Genomic DNA, 15259 nt, shown 5'->3' on the forward strand with positions numbered 1-15259 from the left:
ATCAGATCTGGTCCTGGACCTCTCAAGTAGGGCACTCCTATCAGTAGATTTAGCATCATCAAATGCCCTCTGCACCACCGTTCTGTCATAACCCTTTTGTAGAAACCTATTCTTTAGAGTCTCTCCTTGGGCACAGAAATCCCATTGTTAAGCCACTTTTTATAGTGGTTGCTACCGTACTGCAGGTACCCATTGGTGGAGACAGGTTTAAAGTGTGTTTTACTATGTATCCTCATGTCCGACCTATCAATGAACAGCTCAAGATCTAAAAATACCATCGTATCTGGATGTATGGAGTGGGTGAATTTTAACCCCATATCATTGACATTAAATGATTCTAATATGTCTTTCAGCTGGCCCCATTCACCATCCCAAATAATAATAATATCGTCAATGAAACGACCATAGAATACCAGACCCGCCACCAGCCGAGCATTGCCCCAAACATGGATGTTCTCCTACAACCCCATGATGAGGTTCGCATAGCTGGGAGCGAATCTGGTACCCATGGCCGTTCCACAGGTTTGCAAATAAAAAGTGCCATCATACGTGAAATAATTATGTGTCAAAATGAACTTAATACAAGATAAAATAAAATCCTTTTGTGACACATGCAAATTCAAATCTAATTATAAAAAGTGATTGATGGCTTCTATATATATATATATATGTGTGTGTATGTGTGTATATACATGGTACAATCACAATCCGATTGATTGAAGTATCATGTGAAATGTTCCATTTTTTTAAAAACATGTGACATCACCTTTAAGGGATGAAGTCATATCCTTTTAAAAAATATTGCCGCCATCACATGGTACTTCAACCAATCGGATTGTGAGTGTACCATGTGGTATGTCTCACAATTCGATTGGTTGAAGAACCGTGGGATGGAAGCCATTTTTTTAAAGGGTGTGTCATCTTCCCTTTAAGATGATGTCACCTTATTTAAATAAAATGGAAGCTGTCACATGGTACTTGAACCAATGTGATTGGGGATTACCAAGTGATGCCTCATATGGTATATTTCACAATCCTATTGGTTTTAGTATCATGTGATGACAGCCATTTTTTTAAAGGATGTGGTGTACCTGACTTTAAAATGACGTTGCATCCTTTAAAAAAAAAAGAACCTTGTCAAATGGTACACCAGCCAATCGGATTAGGGGAGTACCATCTGACACTCAAACATGATGTCACGTCTCATTGGCCCTTATGAAGCCGACGAGACAACATCTGACCAATTGGATTAAAATTTACAAATTAAGATAACGAAGAAAGAATAAAGAAGAAAATGGACTTACCAGCTGTTGAGGATCATTGCGTCGAGTGTCAAGAGGTTAGTGCTGTTGCTGATGGACTCAGAATGGGAGGGTGAAGATGTAAAAAGTAACATATTTTTAATGCTTGATTTTTCTAAAAAAGAGAAAAACAAAGCACACGACTCCCATAGGGTAAATAAGTACATTATTGTAATAATACAAAATGTAAGAAATGCACGTACAAGCAGATTAATTAAATAAGCAGAGCATGTTTAGGTTACATGTTATCACTTCTAGATGACTTGATTCACAAGGGTCCCTCTGCATATACAGCCTTCAGTCCGGTCAAAAGCCTCTCTCGTCTATAGAAGAAAGTATCCAATCGTATTTGGTAACAAAGGTCAGTAACAAAATACCCACAGGTTCACATCGAAGGAACACTGGAACAGCGCTCCTACACTGCTATCTTCCCAGCATGGCCCGCTGAGGAGCAAAAGACCTATGTGCAATCCGATTGATAAGCTGGGATAGTGATATCACTATGGCACGCTACATTGTAGCAAAGTCCCGCATGTAGCTCAAATGGGGTCAGGAACACGGTGCTAATTACGTGAGAGTGTGTCCTCAATAGTATACAATCCTACGCGTTTCGTAGATTACTTTACTTCATCAGGGATGTTGATGATCCTAATACTAATATATATAATTTATATAATTGTATATTAGAAGGAAGGAAACTTTAAATATATATTAGCTTTATTAAAACCTGTTTCCTTTTGTTGTAATGCTAATCTCTTTGCTCCAGTCAATAGGCCCCATGCAGTAAGCGCCGAAAAATATTATTGGCAGGGTTTTGAACTAGCCATGTTTTTGCCAAGTTGCTCTCACATTAAAAAAAAATCAAAAACCTGTAAAAGTAAAATAACATACATTTATTTTTTTTATTTACCTTTAGATGACCTCACCCTCCGAATCCAGGGCATACCACATTCTCTCAAACCAATCCACGCAAAAGTAACCAGGTAAAAAAAAAAACAAGTCTTTATCTTCTTCTTTTTCTTCTTCTGTAAATTTGTAATCCAAATCGTCAATCTTCTGGGGTCTTCGGGGTCTTCATCTGTCTCTTCTTCTTCATCTGTATCTTCTTCCAGCACAACCTTGTCCTCTTCTTGTTGCAGGAGGTCCTTCCTCCTCGGCTTCTTGCTCTAAAATAAGGCGTCATAGGATTTTATAGGCCAATGACGTCACATTTCCATCAAATGGTTCCCACGGCCCTGATTGGGCAGTGAAAACCATGTGATTTTTTTTTGATGATGACATTTAGAGGGAATTATGTCAGCCAATCAGAATCGCTGTGCTTCATTTCCTTTTAAGATGACGTCATCAAAAGCAAGATGGCCGCTGTCACATGGTACTTGAGACAATCAGATCGTGGGAACTATATCCCGAATCTGATTGGCTGTAGTAGACCATGTCACAGAGGTTTGGGGAGAAAGGATGTGACGTCATCCAAAGGGAGTCACATGGTCTACTACAGCTCTATGTTAGGGGTAGTATAGGGGTTGTTGGGGGCACAGGGGGTGGGTGGTATGTTAGATATTGAGATATTTATTGGGGACAAGAAAAATAGGAGTGAAACACCCCCAAGCGATGCTTCCCTGAGGCAGGTGAGGGTGGTTTTTGATATAATAATAAAAGATCTTACAGTCCTGGGCGCAGGTACAGATAAATTATCAGTCCCTATGAAAATCAGTCCTGTGGAGACGATGTGGGGAAGAAGGGAATAATGACCCCTTGAAATCACCAATAAACGGGGGAGATGAGCCCTTGATATCGCAGTTGGGGTGATGTTCAATCCTCCATATCAGTCCACACTGGATTAAGAAAGAAAAAAAGACACACACCATTACGCAGCACAATAATGGTCTTGGGACACCCTTCATGCTGCTGGCTACTTACAATATAGAGGTAGTAAGCATGCGTTGAAAGGTATCTTTATACAGGATGGTCTCTCTTGATGTGGTTGCTGTCTCTCCACTTCATATATCTCTGCCGATCTCAGGGGAGAAAGAAGGGACAAACAGTAACACACAATGTGTAGCACTTTAAAAAGGAAGTTGGGACTATTGAATCACTGATCTCATCTCAGCTCTTCTCTTTCCTCAGGTAAAAACATATTTCAAATTGTCTGTCTGTCCTGATATCCTCCCCTGCTGTCTATTTAGTTCTCTTTACGTAAAAATATATTTCAAATTGTCTGTCTCCAAATTATCCCCCTGCTGTCTTAATTTAATTCAGCTTTCACACTTGTGCAAGACAACACCCATCTTAGAAAAACCATTTGCTTTAACGTCCCTCACATGTGCTAATTAAGTTGGTTGGGCCAGCCAGGTGACTTTGTAAAAGTATATAAGTAAACTCATAGCAGCCATAGCTGCCTGCAGCCATGCTCTTAAGCTGATATGCTTTTAAGTAGATATGTTTAAAGTAGTTATGAAGTTTAAAAAGAAGTGGATAAGTGGACAACATCTACTGCTTCTGATTCCTGCATTTGATCTACGTTGGAAAGGAGGATATCTTCTATCCCAGACTGCACATCTCAACACTTAACTATTGCTGTGATGCCGCCTTTACTTTTTATATTTGCTGTAACCTCACTTATTTTCAAATTATTCACTTACTTCCACCAATCTCCTTATGTCTCTAACTCTATTCATATATCTCCATCTCTCCTTTCTTCCCCACTTCTCAGTTCACATGAACTCCTTTCTTACCTGCGCACTCGCTCCCCACACAGCTATACACCCTGCACTAAAACACACCCCTACATATCATCCTCACACATTCTCTTTCTTTCCATGCTTCTCCTCCTTGCTTCTGGGGATATCTCTCCCAATCCTGGTCCCTGCCTTATTTCTACTTGCTCTCGGCCTCGCCTCCCACATGCAACTTCTACTCCTTCTGGTGTTAACCTCTCCAACCTCATACCATCCCCTGACACCCTCCCTCCTCTCTCATTTCTCCTGTGCCCTTTGGAATGCTCGCTCCCTCTCTAACAAGTTCCTCTTTGTGCATGACTTCTTTACCTCTCACTCCCTGCTTCTCTTTGCTATAACTGAGACCTGGCTCACTCAGTCTGACTCTGCTCTGGAAGCTGCCCTCTCCTACGGTGGCTTTTCCTTCTCCCACACTCCGTGCCCTGGTGGCAGAGGTGGAGGAGTGGGGCTCCTGCTCTCCTCTCTCTGCCATTACCGAACCCTTCCTATTCCCCCCTATCTTGTTTTTCCCTCCTTTGAGGTTCACACAGTCCAGATCTTCTCGCCTCTCCCAGTCCACGTGGTGGTCATCTATCGCCCACCTACCTCTACTCATCCCCCCTCTGCCTTTCTCTCTCACTTTGAATTCTGGCTCTTTGTCTTTCTCTCCTCAGACTCCCCTGTTCTTCTCCTTGGGGACTTCAACTGCCACATTGATGACCCCTCTCTTCCTTGGGCCTCCCGCTTTCTCTCTCTAACCTCTTCTTTTGGCCTGCAACAGTGGACTGAAGCTAGCACCCACAAAGATGGCCACTACCTAGACCTGGTTTTCACTGAAAACTTTTGTCTCACCGATTTCTCCATTTCTCCTTTTCTTCTCTCTGACCATCACCTCATCTCATTTTCTCTATCACGCTTCTTCCCCTCTCCATCTCCATCTCCATCTCGCCCTCGTTTTTGCAGAAACTACGCTCTATTAACCTACCAGCTTTTGATTCCACTTTACGCTCCTCCCTCTCCTGTCTCAGTTCTACTTCAGACCTGACAACCTGGTCAGGAACTACAACTCTGCCTTATCCTCCTCTCTTGACTTACATGCCCCGCTTTCTCTCTGCCATCCTCGCCCTTCTAACCCCGGACCCTGGCTAAATTCCAACACACGCATACTGCGTTCCTCCACTCGCTCCTCTGAACGCCTCTGGAGGAAATCTCATACGCTCGCAGACTTCCTTCACTACAAATTTATGCTCTCCTGTTTCAACTCTGCCCTCTCTCAGGCTAAACAAACCTACTTTTCATCACTAATCAACACGCACAAGTCTAACCCACGTTGACTCTTTTCTGTCTTTGACTCTCTACTCAGACAACCCTCGGCTGCCTCCTCTTCTTCCTCCATCTCATCTCAGGACTGTGCTGACTTTTTAAAGAAAAAGGTGGAATCCATACGTCAGAACATCCCATCTGTTGCCTCCTCTCATCCCACACCGCTTCCTAACTCTCCTCCTGCCTTTTTTGACTCTTTTTCTGCTATCTCGGAGGAGGATGTGTCACTGCTGATCTCCTTTTCTCCCTCTACCACCTGCCCTCTTGATCCCATTCCTTCCCATCTCCTAAAACCTCTTGTTCCTACTATAATCCCTATGCTCACACAGATCTTTAACTCTTCCCTCTACTCTGGTACTTTTCCATCCTCCTTCAAACATGCAACTGTGATACCATTGCTCAAAAACAGCAAGTTTGACCCCACCTGTCCTTCTAACTATCGACCTGTCTCCCTCCTGCCTTTTGCCTCCAAACTCCTTGAACGTCTTGTATTCTCTCGATTACTACACTTTCTCAACACCTATTCTCTACTAGACCCTCTACAATCTGGCTTCCGCATTGCTCACTCTACTGAAACAGCCCTTACTAAAATAACCGACGACCTCCATGCTGCCAAAGACAGAGATCATTACACTCTGCTCATATTACTCGACCTCTCTGCAGTATTTGACACCGTGGACCACCCTCTTCTCCTCCACATTCTTCATACTCTTGGTATTCGGAACAAAGCTCTATTCTGGATCTCCTCTTACCTCTCCCATCGTACTTTCAGTGTCTCTTTTGCTAACACCTCCTCCTCCTCTATCGATCTCTCTGTGGGGGTACCCCAGGGCTCTGTCCTGGGACCCCTTCTCTTCTCTCTTTACACACTCTCTCTAGGTGACCTAATCACATCTTTTGGGTTTAAATATCACTTCTATGCTGATGACACACAAATTTACCTTTCAACCCCTGACCTTACACCTGCTATACAGACCAAAGTTTCTGTATGTCTCACTGGAATATCATCCTGGATGGCCATTCACAGACTGAATGGCAAAAACAGAGCTCCTTATACTTTCTCCCAATCCTGGCCCTTCTACCTCCTTCCACATTACTGTTGGAAATAAGATCATTCACCCAGTAGCCCAAGCACGCTGAATAGGGGTCACACTCAATTCCTCTCTCACATTCTCCTCTCACATTCAAAATTTTTCTAAAACTTGTCGCTTTTTCCTCTGCAATATCACAAAGATACGCACTTTCTCTGTTACTCGTCTGCTAAAACTCTGACTCAGGCCCTCATTCTCTCCCGTCTCGATTACTGCAACCTCTTGCTGTCTGGCCAACCTGTCTCTCACCTGTCTCCCCTACAATTTATACTAAACACTGCTGCCAGAATCACTCTACTCTTTCCTAAATCTGTCTCCGCGTCTCCCCTCCTGTAATCCCTCTCCTGGCTTCCGATCAAATCCGCATCTCACACTCAATTCTCCTCCTCACTTTTAAAGCTTTACACTCCTCTGACCCTTCTTACATCTCAGCCCTAATTTCTCGCTATGCACCATCCCGACTCTTGCGGTCTTCTCAAGGATGTCTTCTTTCTACCCCCTTTGTATCAAAAGCCCTCTCCCGCCTTAAACCTCTCTCACTGACAGCCCCGCACCTCTGAAATGCCCTTCCCCTCAATACCTGACTAGCACCCTCTCTATCCACCTTTAAGACCCACCTTAAGACATATTTGCTTAAAGTAGCATATGAATGCACTGTGGATAATCCTGGACACATGATACATAAAGCTTGGCCCCCTGCAGACGCACTTACTAGAATTCCCTCCTCCTGTCTCGATACGTTCTCCTACCTACCAATTAGATTGTAAGCTTCTCGGAGCAGGGACTCCTCTTCCTTAATGTTACTCTTATGTCTGATGCACTTATTCTCATGACATGTTATTTATATTATTTGTTATTTATATGATTACAACATGTATTACTACTGTGAAGCGCTATGTATATTTATGGCACTATATAAATAAATACATACTACTACTATAGACCGAGAGAGCCCCCACCAGATGCCAACTACTTACAATAAATAAGAAGTCAGTGATCCCTGATTGGTATCTTTGCATCTGGTTGCATTGAGTCAAAGCTGGGGGATGTAAGTAGTCGCTGGAATCAATCTTGCCACCACTTCCTCTGGGGGATATTCCACCAATGACAGCTAGTAGGCTATAACCTCGTGGTGAACAGTAAAGGGAAACCATGTGCGGTACCAACAATACAATTTATTAAAACACTATTAAAAAACCCTAAGTGATGTACTCACATCTAAGGGTGATGACTGCGTGTGTTACTAAGTGCCGTCCGCAGCATGGATCGGAGGGTAGGGGAGACAGGAATGGGGGAAGAAACCCTCGGTGTTGGCGAGCTGGGATGGAACTGCTAACCTTTCCGGGTCTGTGGTCGCGACTCCACATGCAGAGTCCACCCACAATGACATCACTCACTCACGAGCCGATCTCCTGTCGTCTAGTCCTCCTCCCAGCTGCAGGCCCACTCGTCACATGCTGACTTAGCTCCACCCTACGCGTTTCGTGACAGTGATGTCACTTCTTCAGGATATCTCAGATATATCTGATTTCTATTGGATATGGGATGCAGTCCAGCTTGTGCATCGTCTCTTCACCTTGGCTTTATATATATACCCACCTCCTAGCCCATATTATATATATATATATATATATATATATATATAATATATATATATTATATATATATATAATATGGGCTAGGAGGTGGGTAGTGGGGCTGTTGTGTGTATTGTTTTTATTGTGGGTAGCGGGGGGTGTGAAGGAGGTATTAGCCCCAAAGATGGGTGTTTAGGACTTGCGGGTGGGTAGCTGGTATGGTTAACCCCTTCAATGAAGGTAATGAAGGGGTTAAGTCCCCCTGCAGCCCCCATGCAAGGCCTAAATACCCACCAAGGGCCAAATACCCCCTTCACCCACTCATGCTAAGGTAATGAAGTGGCTGTAAATGCATTTTTCCTGCATCGGATTCATGTCGGGTGTCTCCGGTGCTGATATTAATGGGTATCAGCTCTGGAGACCCCCATTTGTTTCTAAGTGCCGTCTCGCCGCCTTAGCCGAAGCTTCTCCCCACCTTCTTGCCAACATTTTGTGGTGTGACGATTTTGAGAGGAAGTCTCAATTCTAGAGTGGCGAAAAGCTGCGAAAAGCTGCTCGTGCTACAAGAATTGAGCAAGTTGGAAAAGCTGGCGATGAGCGCTGAAAAGTGGCATATTGCAGCGCGGCTGCCAGAAAAAAAGTTTCGGCAAAAAAAAATGCAGAGATATGCTCTTATCGCCAGCTTCTCGAGGCTTACTGAATCGCAGTAAGCGTTTTTTGCTAGAAGCTGGCGAAAACTGGCTTTTTGATGCTTTAACTCTTTAACTTTAACTCTATGCCCAGGACATACTTGAAACCGAGAGGTAACTCTCAATGTATTACTTCCTGGTAAAACATTTTGTAACCATGTATTATTTGTTTTACTCTGTGCCCAGGACATACTTGAAAACGAGAGGTAACTCTCAATGTATTACTTCCTGGTAAAATATTTTATAAATAAATAAATTTGATAAAGAAATAAATACTGCATGAGGCCCTATGTAGGGATAATTAAACCACCCATTATGCAAACATGACCTAGTTTTGATGCCTTCTCCATTTGCAAAAGTGTGTGGCTTCCTTTATCTCACAAATACAGTATTTAGTGGTTCTAGCATATCCCTACAAACATTTTCTTTGCACTTTTACATTTCTATCCACGATGTCCCTACATTTTTATCATTCCCTTCATAAAGACTTCCCTTATTATAGGTTTTAGATCTGGTTTAACATATAAACATACAGTACTCTACCTCCTCTTCTATTTGCTCGATCCTTTCAAAAAAGGGAATAACCCTCTAAATTAATTGCCCAGTTATGAGTTTCATCCCACCATGTCTCAGTAATGTCTATGATATCATACTGCTATTAATTCAAGCTCACCCATTTTATATCAGGCTTCTTGCATTAGCAAACATGTGTAGCCCCGGTACCCGGCGGCTCCTAGAGCCCCCCCTCCTTTGGTGCAGCGTGGTCGCGGGTGCCGCCGGAGCCAGCGACGGACCCGCCGGCTGCTTCCAAAGGTTGGGGGCCGGAGCAGGGAGTAATGCGAGCCTTAGGAGGCTCGGCGGCGTACCTGGCTAGCGGGGGCCGCCATTGTAGTTGTGCGCGCATATGCCGGGTCGCGCATGCGCGGAAGAGGCCAGGGAGTTGCGGCGGCCATTGAGGGGTTGCGCATGCGCAGTGGAATCGCGCACGCGGCCACAGTATAGAAACAGCCTCCACGGGACTACAATTCCCAGGAGGCTATGGGGGAAGGTACCACGTGCCCCAGAGTAGCCAATAGGGCTGGAGGATTGCCCTGCCGAGAGAAGGGATACATTTCGCGGGGTTAGGAGGAGAGAGTCAGTTGGCGCCAGGAGAAGCTAGGGGAAGGAGGTAGGGTGCAGGAGTCAGTGACTCCCTGCATTAGGCCAGCAGCCCCCAAGGCCCCAGCTAGCCCTGAGTCACCCAGTAGAGTGAGTTGTGTCAGGGACAGCCCCCAGGTTAGGGACCCTGCCACTTACTATCTAGGGTCAGTTAGGGGCCCAGCAGACGCTGCTGTTGCTGCATCAGCCATCCGGGTGGGATCGCCCCGGATGGTAGTTCCTGTGTAAAGTAGACATCAGGATCCTTTGTAAAGTTCCTTGGCAGGCCCGGGCACCGGAGTGCCCGGCAGGTAATCTACAAGTGCACCAACGAGTCACATCACATTCACAAGGGACATAGTTGCTGCGCAGTCACACATATCTCTCTCACTTGAGGGTGGGGTAATACTGTGTGGGATTTCTGGACACTGGGTGGGATGATCTGGTGGAGGTGGAGGTAGCGTCCTGCAAGACGCAGTAGCTAGTGTCTCCTCTAGGGAGGGACACCTGTTGATTATATGCACAAGTACGTTTCCTATGCTCACAAATAAAGTCATTGTTGTTTTACCTACTGTGTGTGGAGTGATATATATAGTGTCCTGCGAGGAACCACTCCCCCTCTGTTGGGAGCCATCACTGGTGGAGGCGCTGCACCAAGGTTATTCATATTGTGTCATACGTGCCCCAGGCTCTCCGTGGCGGAGGCTTAGGCATCCTGTGAACCTAACAGGTAAAGCACCACACTGGGTAATGCATATAGATCCCCTCATATACACCCTATCTGCGATTGGGGGAGGGGGATATGGGTTATATTTGGAGGCGCTGCTGAGATCAGACCTGGGGTGCCCCAATAGTTGTAGAGTACCAAAAGTACGCAAGGAAAGATGTTACCAACCACAAGCCACGAGGTCCATATCTTGGCCAATACGGTTCGGGAGCTGTATAGCCAAGTGGAGGCATTGGGGAATGGTCCCACTCATGAGGAAGGGAGTGCCCTTCTAGAGTCCCTAAAGGAAATCCTGGGCCTAGACGGCATGTCGGCAGATCAGGAAATATGCCGGGCAAATGCCCTACAGAAGGCTACCCCCTTATGTATGGAAAGAGCCCTAGTGTAGTTGAAAGGACTGTAATCAAAATGGAGGCTCCATCAAGAAATGCTAACAGTGAGTCCCACCTAAAATGACATCTCGCGCCGAGTCAGGAGAGCGCATATGTTGCATGCCACCAGCCTGCACAAAAATGTTTTGCAGAAGCTTGTTCGGGTCTGGCGGGCAAACCCGAGCCCCGCCCCTGCGAGGTGAGTGGCTCAGCACAGAGAGAGAATACCCCCTTGATAGAATGTGTCCCTCCTTTGGATTCCACCAGGGGGAGGAAGCTCAGTGATCCCCAGTCAGTAACTTCTGTCCCCGTAAGAAAGGCAAAAGCTGCCGCAAACAGCATCCTCAGTTGTATGGAGGCTGGAGAAGAAAGGGAGGGGACGTACCCTTTCTGTTGTGCCCAGGTGTACAAAAGGACTTGAAATTGTCTGGTGGTATGGATTTTGACCCCTTTAAGCAACCGGCAGAATATCAGGTGGCAGAAGTGGATGATGAGGGATGCATACAATGTGTCTGTAACCAATGTGACTTTCCAGGTGGCAAATTGACCTGGGGACCCCAGTGTGCCTGCTGCGGAGCACAGTTCCTGAAGCTGGGGCTGCTGTGGCCTACGGAACCCGCCAAGAAGGAAACGATCGACTACCATACTGGACATGTCAATCCCGGTAACTCATCTATCCCCCTCACCGACGTTTCGGAGGACACTTGCCCTCTAACCGTGGTTCCAGGTCCGGTTCCAGAGTCGGCCCCAGAGCCGGAACAGCAGAGAAAGATGTTAGTGGCCTCAACACAAAGAAGGGAGGTACCCCCTGCTCTGACTTTCACCCCTGGCTGTATAGAGTCGTACGGGCTCCAACGTCAAGCTTGCCACTGGTAGTGTGCCCATGTGTAGTCAAAGACTGGAATGTGACTGGTGGCTGGGCGGACGGGTCCTCTACGCTACCCGTAGCGCTTACGACAACCGTGGTAGATGGGGAGGGATGCCTGCACGGCCGTCTGAACGAATGTGCTTGCCCCGTCGGTGAATTGACCCGAGGGCCCAAGTGCCCCGACTGTGAGGTACAGTTCCTGAAACCCAGACTGCCACAGCCTACAGGACCGCCAGAGTGCCTGGCAGGTAATCACAAGTGCACCAACGAGTCATATCACATTCACAAGGGACATAGTTGCTGCGCAGTCACACATATCTCTCTCACTTGATGGTGGGGTAATACTGTGTGGGATTTCTGGACACTGGGTGGGATCATCTGGTGGAGGTGGAGGTAGCGTCCTGCGAGACGCAGTAGCTAGTGTCTCCTCTAGGGAGGGACACCTGTTGATTATATGCACAAGTACATTTCCTATGCTCACAAGTAAAGTCATTGTTGTTTTACCTACTGTGTGTGGAGTGATATATATAGTGTCCTGCGAGGAACCACTCCCCCTCTGGTGGGAGCCATCGCAGGTGGAGGCGCTGCACCAAGTGCGAGGTTATTCATATTGTGTCATACGTGCCCCAGGCTCTCCGTGGCGGAGGCTTAGGCCTCCTGTGAGCCTAACAGGTAAAGCACCACACTGGGTAATGCATATAGATCCCCTCATATACACTCTATCTGCGATTGGGGGTGGGGGATATGGGTTACACATGCATTTAAAGTTTTTTTTCCAGTCTATACTATTACCTTATCTGCTCCTGCCTTTCTACTCCAATTAGATTTAGGGGGTCATGCAGTAAGCGGCGGAAAGGCACTTCTCGCCCGTTTCACGCCAAAATTGCCTACCCCTATTCAGTAGGGGCGAAAATGTGGCGAGAAGCAAAAAAAACGCCAATGTGTTTGGCGGTTTTTTTTTTCCGCCATTGGCGCGGCGGAAAGGCACTTTTCGCCTCAACTAGGCATTTTTTTCCGCCATGCTCAATTCTAGTAGTGGCGAGTAGCTTTGCGCCGCTATTCGCCACTCTAGAAAGGCGTTTTTGTGCCGAATCCAGCATGCCTCAAAGAGTAGCCAAGTTGCTGGTGAGAGGCTGCTGATGAGTGGCGGATCGGCACGTAGAAAAAAATCAGGCCTTTTTCCTGGCTTTGATTGATGCCGGGGGTCTCCGGAGCTGATACCATTAATACCAGCACCGGAGGCCCCCGGCATGCATCCGAGGCAGGAAAAATGCATTTAAAGCCCACTTCATTACCTTAGCGGGCAACCGCTAAGGCAGTGAAGGGGTTAAGCCGCCGTGCCAGGTTTATTGGGGTAGCGGGGGTGGGTGAAGGGGGTATTTGGCCCTTGTTGTTTGTTTAGGGATTGCGGGGGGGTTGCGGGTGCACTTTACACCTTCAAGACCGTAGCGGTTAATACCGCTACGGTCATGAAGGGGTTAAGCCCTCCCGCTACCCACCCGCAAGCCCTAAACAAACCACCGTTGGGGCCAAATACCACCTTCACCCACCCCCGCTACCTACAATAAAAAGAAAACACACACACAACAGCCACACTAAATAAATATATATAAATAAATATATCCCAACAACCCCTATACCCCCCTAACATACACGTATATGCACATACAATATAGTAATGGGCACAATTACTATTATCCACAAATGGATAATAGTGAATGTGCCCATTTTAAATACATTAAGAACAATAAATACATTAAATACATATAGCACCCACCCTTGCTACGATGAAGGCCATCCTCATCTTCATCACCGTCCATGCCCCCTCTGCTGCTGCAAAACAGAAACAAGAATAAAAACAGCCAATGTAAGGTCCCCTAACCCCTTAATCACCATAGCGGTTATTAACCGCTACAGTCATTAAGGGGTTAACCCACCCTCACCCACCACTCGGGAGGCCTACATACCCTCCCCCACTAACCCCCCACCCCGTGAGGCCTAACCATCCTCACCCACTACCCACAAGGGAGGCCTACCCACATACCCTTGGGGCCAATACCCCTTCCCCCCACCCCCAGTACCCACAATTAAAACAATACACTAGCCCACAATAAACATTATTCTATTTATTAAATACATTAGCCACCCCCTGTGCCCCCCCATAAATACATGATTTATCATTTTACATACAGGGTTCATACCCCAGCCCCACGCGAGTCCCCGGCGGGCCCGGTGGGTCACCTGACAGACCTACAGGGTACCAGCAACTTGTTTCATACAGGTTCTGGAGGCCTGTTGGTGGGTCCCGCCAAGCGCCATAGCCCCCAGGTGTTCTCCGCGGGTCACTGTGGGCCACAATTGGGTCCCCACGGTAGGCCCGCAGATGTCTGCGAGCCCTGGGTCAGACCCACAGGTGTCTGAGGGTCCTCGGGTGGCTCTCACGGGGGTCTGGGGACCCAAGGGTGCTCACTACGGGTCCGCAGTGCCCCCACGGATGTGGGGTCACCGGTTCTTCCCCGCACACTACGGGTCCGCGGTTCCCCCACGGATGTGGGGCCACCGGTTCTTCCCCGCAGGTGTCACCCGTGGACCCACGCAGCCTGGTACCCGTGAGATGTAATTTTTGCGGAAATGGATTAATTGATTGATGCTAATTGTATTGATGTTGCTTAGTTTCTATTTGATTTTCATGATGCATTGCTGGTTAGGGGACATTGTTCATATTGTATTTTATTGTTACATATATTTTGCATAGTGTTACATGATGCAAAGATTAATTGCATCATGTACACACTCAATGCAATTGTGTGACATTTAATATACATTTGTGTAGCTGCATTTTTGTTGGTTTATACTGTATTTACAATGGCTGATGGATTTATTTTAACATGCAATGTGGTGATTTTAAGATTAAAAATTCATGTTTTGATTTATGCATGTTTTATGTGTTTAATAATGGGCAAATAATCTATTATCCATATCTGGATAATAGTTATTTGGCACATTATTGTACTGTATGTTTTTGGGGGGAAAATGTATGTATTGAATGTATAGGTCAGGTTTATTTATTTTACATTCAGCGTTGGTTCCTTGGTTCTGCGTGAGACCTCTGGAGACCACCTGAGGTATCCACAGGTATCTCATGGGTACCAGGCTGCGTGGTTCCACGGGTGACACCTGCGGGGAAGAACCGGTGGCCCCACTTTTGTGGGGGCACTGCGGACCCGTAGTGTGCAGGGAAGAACCGGTGACCCCACATCCGTGGGGGCACCGTGGACCCGTAGTGAGCACCTGTGGGTCCCAAGACTGCCGTGAGAACCACCCAAGGACCCTCAGACATCTGTGGGTCTGACCCGGGGCTCCCAGACATCCGCGGGCCTACCGTGGGGACCAAATTGTGGCCCACGGTGACCCGTGGAGACCACCTGGGGGCCATGGCGCTTGGCGGGACCCACCAA

This window comes from Ascaphus truei, chromosome 4 (genome assembly GCF_040206685.1).
Source record: "Ascaphus truei isolate aAscTru1 chromosome 4, aAscTru1.hap1, whole genome shotgun sequence".
Classification (NCBI taxonomy): domain Eukaryota; kingdom Metazoa; phylum Chordata; class Amphibia; order Anura; family Ascaphidae; genus Ascaphus; species Ascaphus truei.